Raw genomic sequence first — 8,232 nt, 5'->3', positions numbered from 1 at the left:
CCTTCCCTATAAAAGTGGAGTGAGTAAACCAGACAATAGCTTTATATATTTGCCTACTATCAATCCATCCTAATCCAGGTGTAAAGGGGAACTTTCTCACACTTAGTGATTTACCTATGGAATGCATACAAACAGAACTGTATTGCTGGAGAATTCAAAATAAAAAGTAATTAGACTTCTGATTCGACAGAGTCGAGAGTTTTAGGCTCACAATGTGAGCTTCAGGGATGGAATTACTTAGAGTTTGTCCTGAATGATGAGATGAGTTGAGGAACTGATTCTCCCTCATACTGGTTGAGTTAGCTAAATGGGAGCATCTTCAAGAATGAACTTAACTAAAAATCTATACTAAATATAAAGTCAAAAAGTGTGGCGCTGGAAAAGCACAGCAGGTTAGGTAGCATCAGGGGAGCAGGAGAGTCCTGATGAAGGGCTTATGCCTGCAACGTCAACTTTCCTGCTTCTTGGATGCTGCCCTGATCTGCGGTATTTTTCCAGTGCCACACCTTTTGATTCTAATCTCCAGCATCTGCAGTCCTCACTTTCTCCTAGTCACTGAATATAAAGTGTGAAGGAGCATACACAGCAGATTTCAAATGATTGTGAGACACGGAACCTGTGTGGCTGGGTTTGCTGTAATTTTCAAATTGAGTTGTATTGTTTTGCATCAGGGCAAATGCTGTGCCTAAAGATACAAGCATAATATTCATGCTGAATTGACTCCAAAAAAAGTAATTGGTTTTTCCAACTTAAAAGGATAAAAAGTTTACAAATCTTTGAGAGCAACTTAAAAGTGATCATTTTCCAAAACATAACATAAGGGCCGCTCTAGACGTTTCTTCCTCAAAGACTTGAAAAATTGAAAGGGAAGGTTTATTAGTCATGCAACATGATGAAAGAGCAAACATACAGCGATGAAAGAGCAAACATACAGCAGCTCAATTGAAAGGTGGCCTGTTAGCTTTGTTGTGAATAGGCCTTAAACAGACCTGCTATGACCTTCAGTATAAAGCAAGACGACACTGAAAAGACACCTAAAAAATATCTGCAAGTGGATGAAGGATTTCTTCATGGTACTTGCTTCCAGAATCTATCACCAAAACAAACTACTCTTGCCTCAGAATGGATGGTGATATACATCAGTCCCCATAGTTTTGAAATTTACAGCGCTGAGCTGGCTGTTATTTTGTGAGGAGGTATACTGCACTCTCTTAACGTTTTTGATAAACTCCCACTGACAACAGGTATGATGAACGATTGTAAAAAGAATTGAATCAAGGTGAGGGAAGACAACTCCAGGAGTGGACTGGAAGAGGTTTTGTGAAATAACACCTTCAAAGAAAAGATATGATGGGCCCTCCTTTTTGATTCGCAGCAAGTAATTACTTGCACAGGCCTCCTGTAATAATTTCGATTAGAGCCAAAACGGAAAAGTCAGTAACTCAAGGCACTGGGACAAGGTGAAGGCAAGGCCAGAGTAGTGCAGATCAATATTTCATTTACTCTGCAAGCTTTGCCTCTATCCCTTGTATCAAGTTCTTAACAAAATCATGAAAGAAATAAGGTTTCTAAAAAAAAAAGCCATACAAGGCCCTAATTTCCTTTGGGTTCTCACAGAATGCATGAAACTGCCAGGCAACATCCAGTCAAGGTCATTTGTTACATATCTGTTGGAAAATAAAATCATTAACATTGGAAGCAAAAGTGAAATATGTTTACAAATTCAGATGGTCCGTCTGCTGCTTTAGGATTTTGCTTTCACAATTATTTCCAGAAATTGGGAAAGATTCAAAATATTTTCAAAAGGAACTACAATTATTAAAGGTTAACTGGTAGAGTTATTCATCTCTATCAGGATTTATTCAGAGAATCATTAAATCATATAATCATCAAGGGCCCATTCAGTTCATTCTCCTCTTTGGTGGAGCTATATAATTAATCTTTCCCTCTAGCCCTGCATTTCCTTTCACTTCAAGTATTTATCCAAATCTCATTTGAAAGTTACTGTTGAATCTGCTGCTATCACCCTTTCAGGCTGTGCATTCCAAAATTAAGATCAATGCTGAATTTCTGAGCTATCTTTGTTTTATTATTTATTTTCAACAAAATTAAACGCAAGAGGAGGGTGCAATCGTGGAGTGGTTATGTCGCTGGAGTGGCAATATCCTGATGCCTAAAATAATGATCTGGAGACATGATTCAAATTCTACCACAGCAGATGGGAATTTATAACTCAATTAATTAAATAAAATTGGAATAAAAAGCTTGTATCAGTAATGGTGACCATGAAACTACCAGATTGTCATAAAAATCCATCTGGTTCCTTCATGTCCTTTAGGGAAAGAAATCTCTCATCCTTACCTAGTCTGGGTCTATGAGTGACTCCAGACTCACAACAAAGTGACCCACTTTTAACTGGCTCTGAAATAGCCTGGAAAATCATTTAGTTATAAAAAATAAGCCAACTCTTCACCATCCTTTTAAGGGAAATTAGGGATGGTCAAGTAAAGTTGACTTTAGCAGCGATGTCACATTACATAAATAATTCAGGAATAAAAGATGTTTGGGTTGAATGTGAAATTTTTGCTATTTCAGATGATCATTGCCAGAAATAAGCACTCCTAATAAGTCAGCCTTCAGCAGACTATAGCACTTTTCTCATCAATGTGCTTCAGCCACACCTAATATAAAAGTGCTACCATATTTTTCCCATGTGATGTCTCTGATAGATATTGCTGTATCACCCTGAATACGATTGCATTATCAGCCCTCACGCAGTTGCCTTTGTATTGAGATTTCCCGAACACGGAGTGGGTGGAGAGAGAATGACCTTTCTTCCATGCAGTTCACATCTTGTTTTGGAGGCTAAAGGTCACTGTCTGTTCCATTCTATTTCTCCCCTCTTTTATTAATTGATGCCCCAATGTCACATTAATTGCATTTTCCCTTACTATTTGAACTTAATGTCTGGCATTTTAATTTTACTTATCTTCTGTAGACTCACATATGAGTGCATTATGAAGCAACCATAAGCATGTACAGTACAGAAGGAGCCATTTGACCTATCATATCTACATTGACAACTTGCCTGAACATCCAAAAATGACTCCCACTATCCCACTCCGTCTCGACCATCGCCCCTGGATATAACTCCCTTGAGTCTTTATTTGGGAGGTTAAGACTTTTGCACTTTGCTACTGTGTCCTTTAAGCTGCTACAGCATCACTTAAAATCCCACCTTTGTGCAGGCAAGTTTTGACGAATAGTCCTAACCAGATGCTCCACACAAAAGTAACAAGATAAATGAGAAGCCTACTGTACATTGCAAGACACACGAGAATCCTTCTACTTAATCATTGTCACCCTTCTGAAATACCCTTTCAGAATTTCTACTCTATGGATACATGATTTGGAGATGCCGTTCTTGGACTGTGGTGGATAAAGTAAAAAATCACACAACACCAGGTTATAGTCCAATGGGTTTATTGGAAGCACAAACTTTTGGAGTGCCGCTCCTTCTTCAGGTGGTTCTGGAGCAGGACCATAAAACACAGAATTTATAGCAAAAGATAACAGTGTCATGCAAACCTCAATTGTTGGTTAACACTGTAACCTGGTGCTGTGTGATTATTTTACTCTATGGATACAGTTAGCTATTGTATGAGAAATATGCCAGAGAGGAAAAAAGCCAAATAAACACAACCTGCATTTTGATGGTACCTTTTGTGGCCTCACAATATCCCAAAGCCTTTACAGTCAATGTCTTCAACATGTGGTTATTTTTACAATGTTGGAATCTTGAAATCAGAGTCTACATAGCAAGATCCCAGGAACAGCACTGCGTCCAAGACCAGGTAATTTGCTTTTCAGCAATATTCATTGAAAGATAAATGAGGAAAAAAATTCTTTGCCCCTAGATTTTGCTCCCACTTCAGAGATTTTTTTATTCCAATAATCATTCTTTGCAAATCTAAAAGAAAACTGGTTCAATTCTATATCTGAACAGCATATTAAAATGTATTTTTATATAATCTATAAATCCAGTTTTAAAAAATCTTTTCATTTACTTAGCCTGAAAGCACTGAGATTGTCAGTAATCTTTCCCAGTAAAAGCACGACTGTCCTTTTCACATGTACTCATGCGAGTCTCAAATGTCTTATTCTAACAATCAATACAAAACTTGTTTGTATTCACGAGAATGACTTTTGCAATTGCTTCAGGTGCTCAAATGTGCATGGAGGGCAGTTTGGAAATGGTTTGGAAGAAATCAAATCCTGTCCACTTGTCTGGACCAGGACTGGGATGGATTTAATTTAGACCAGTCTTTTACAGGTCTTTCAGTGGAGATTTGATTTGATATTTAATTGAAGGGCCATGCTCACACTGGCTCCCTGCTGTTACCCTGGATAGTATTGATGTGAGCATCAGCAATCACTTGTCATTCTCTCTTATTTGCCACAAAGCTCCAGCATCAAGAACTAAAGTATTTCAGCTTCATATAGTCAATTACTTCTACTATTTGAAATGTCCTGTTTGCATTTTTAAAAGTAGAGAGTTTGAAGCATCATCATGAAATTGAAATAAGAGGCTATGGGTGGAATTTTCTGCTCCCTTAAACTGCAAGAGAACATTGAGAAAATACAGTGAAAAAGGGAAAATCATATTCTCAACATTAAGAAAACAATTTGTAATTATCCTGCTCCCATTCAAACAGTGAGTTTTCCATCACGTTAGTGAACAGTGAATAGCTCCTCCACATCATATCTTATTTCAAGTATTTGCATCTTGTAATTAGCTAAGATCATTTCATTTCTCTATAGGTCTCAATTCTCCTCTCCTTCCCCACCAAAGGCACCAAATCCCAATGTTCAAGTCCCAATGCCTGCTTGCTACTTGTCTTCACCACAATGTCCCTTCATATTCCATGGACACCTTCCTCCGCCACATTTTGTTCATACAACTTGCTATCAGCAAACCACCAGCCTCACCACATCGCCATGCTTGCTTTCAGACCAACACATAAACTACTTCACCCTTCACTTTGAAGTTTAAGGACTCCTATATCTTGCTGGTTGCTTTGCACGCAGGGACACTCTCACACCTCATGTATCTCCAAAGGATACATCTAATGACTTAACTTACTTTCTTAGTGCTCTCTCACCTTGTGCTTATTTGGAACCTGCCAGACTCTGACAAGCATTACTTTATGATTTAGAGGGTGAGACAGTCCACTGTATATTTTTTTTTGAACATGGAGATGGAGGGAGTTTTTACTCTATGATTACCCACAGGAATGTTCCTCTTCCTTTGCTCTACTCAGACATTCCTCAATTTAAACAAGGAAAGTTCTGGATGTGCTCCAAAAGAATCGGAGGCAGTGGTTTCTTCTGATCTCAGAGGCTCTGCCTGAAAGGGTGAGAGAAGCAGAAGCAAAAGGAAGGTGGGTAAGTGTTGGAAGGGGAAGATTTACAGGGTTATGGAGAAAGCCGAGAGTCTAATATGGCTGATTATTGCAGCTTGCTTAAAGAGCCCAGATAATAGATATCCTCCTGTGTAGCATCAGTCTGTGATTCTTGTGACCCATCTCCGCAGACACTGCCGACTGTAGCAGTTTTGTTACACATTTCCAGCATCTGAAGTTTTTCTTTGCATTTTGCTCACCGAAAATTCTCACATCAATGAGCTGACCACAAACTCAAATCTCCAGTTTGTGTACATGAGTGTATTACCCTTGATGTGGGGAAAATGTTTTCCACAGCCCAGCATTATAATAATCCTTCACCATATCTTGGGCATGTATATATTTGTGTATAAACCTGACAAAATCGTGATGATGTAATGTGACTGCACAGGTGCTGTTGAAGTGAGAACTGTATTTATGATGGTCTTCTGTATTATGCATAGCTCCATGCAAACCCTGCTACTGATTAGTTGTAATCTATAGCTTTAATAACTGTTTGGAACTACTGCAATATGTTTACTCAGGCAACAGGAATACACTGTGCAACTCGACAGCAGATATGCTAAGTTGTGTCCTTTGCATCTGGCACTTGTCATCATCCAGATATCTACTTACAAAATAGCAACAACTTACACTTACATTGCACCTTGAAAGTAGGAAAACATCCTAAGATAATCCAAGGGAACATAATTAAACAAAGTTTGACATTAAGCCACATAAAGGGTTATTCGGAAGGACTTTATAGAACCTTATAGTACAAAATTATGAGGGGCAAGGATAGGATAAATAAACAAAGTCTTTTCCCTGGGGTCAAGGAGTCCAGAACTAGAGGGAATAGGTTTAGGGTGAGAGGGGAAAGATATAAAAGAGACCTAAGGGGCAACGTTTTCACACAGAGAGTGGTACGTGTATAGAATGAGCTGCCAGAGGATGTGGTGGATGCTGGTACAATTGCAACATTTAAGAGCCATTTGGATGGGTATATGAATAGAAAGGGTTTGGAGGGATATGGGGCGGGTGCTGGCAGGTGGGACTAGATTGGGTTGGGCTATCTGGTCGGCGTGGACATGTTGGACCGAAGGGTCTGTTTCCATGCTGTACATCTCTATGCCTCTATGACTCTAAGAGATCTTTTGGTGCATCGAGTCTGTATTGTCAGAGATACACTAAGTTTACACTTGTCCCACTTTCCAGCATTAGGCCCATAGCCTTGAATGTTATGACATTTGAGAGGTTAATCCAAGTACATTTTAAAGGCTGTGAGGTTACCCACTTCAATTACCCTCTGAGGAAGAGTATTGCAGACCCCCCACCACCCCAGGTGAAATATCTTTTCCTCAAAACTCCTCTAAACCTCTTGTCTGTCCTCTTAAAATTATGTCCCCTTGTTATTGATCCCTCTACTAAGGGGAATAGCTGCTTTCTAATCACCCTCGCCATGCCCTTCATAATCTTATACATCTCTATAAAGATCCCCTCAACCTTCTCTGCACCAAACAAAACAACCCAAGCTTATCCAGGCGCTCTTCATAGACAAGTGTTCCATTCCAGGTGAATATCCTCGGCACCCCTCCTGTGCAAGCATTTCCTTCATACATTGAAGGTACCAGAACTTCACACAACATACCAGTTGTGGCCTAGCCAAAGCCTTGTACAGCTCCAACATAATCTAACTGTTCCCATAATCTGTGCCTCGACTGATAAAGACATGTTTCATATGCCTTCTTAACTGCCCTATTAACCTGCTCTGCTACTTTTAGGAATTTGTGGACCAGCATCCCAGGGTTCCACAGTTTCCCCTGAGCTGCCTCGTGTCCTGCCTTCCATTGAATATATTCCTTTCTCTTGTCCATTCTTCCAAAGTGCATCACTTTATATTTTCCAGAACTTAATTCTATCTGCCATTGAACTGCCCATCTAACCAATTCATCTATATACCCCTGTAACCTGAGACCTTCTTACTCATTTGATCAAAGAGGTAAGTTTTAAGGAGCATCATTAAAAAAAGGAGACAGTGGCAAAGAACTAGAGAGCTTAGAGAGCTAAAGTCTCAATTACTAATCATGGAGCGATCAAAATCAAGGATGCTAAAAAATCAGAATAGTAAGGTTGCAGGGTTGGAAGAAGTTGTGGAGGACAGGAAGGCAAGACCATACAGGGATTTCTGTTCTTAGTCATTATTTATTTGCCTGCTGAAAATCCCTGCTTTTCTCATATAGACCCAGGAAGGATCCAGAAGCAAAATGTTGAGGATGATGGTGAATTTTTCAATCATTGGTAAAGAATAGCCAAAAGCCCAGCCAAGTCTGCTTTGAAATGTCTGTCACCGCCTGGGATGCCAATAGGAGCCACCTGGAATGCTGCTGTTCTGAAATATCAAGGAAGTTGGTCCTCTCTCTGCACAGTTTATGCTCTGTCTATAGTTTCCAGTGACCACTCCCACTCTGCCATTCCCAGCTCTGCTGCTCCTGTCTCAGCTCTTCCCTACTCTCTGCTGTCCTCACTTTGCCATCACTCCTCTCTCTGTTCTGCCCGAGTTTCACCGATGTACCCTTTCTGCTGATTCTCTCCAGTGTAGCCCTCTGTTGTTCCCTCTCAACTGTGCAGATATAGGCTTGACTCCAATTTAAGTTGAACTCAAATGCAACTCACTATCACACATCACTCACATGACTATAGGTTTTCAATCCTAGCCCCAGTCATACTAAATTTACACCTCACGTACTATATAATTCGTGTCCTTTGACACTGAGTAATAAGGCACTCTTCA

The sequence above is a fragment of the Chiloscyllium punctatum genome, chromosome 22 (assembly GCF_047496795.1).
Source record: "Chiloscyllium punctatum isolate Juve2018m chromosome 22, sChiPun1.3, whole genome shotgun sequence".
NCBI classification, from domain to species: Eukaryota; Metazoa; Chordata; class Chondrichthyes; order Orectolobiformes; family Hemiscylliidae; genus Chiloscyllium; species Chiloscyllium punctatum.
This window is presented reverse-complemented; position numbering follows the sequence as displayed.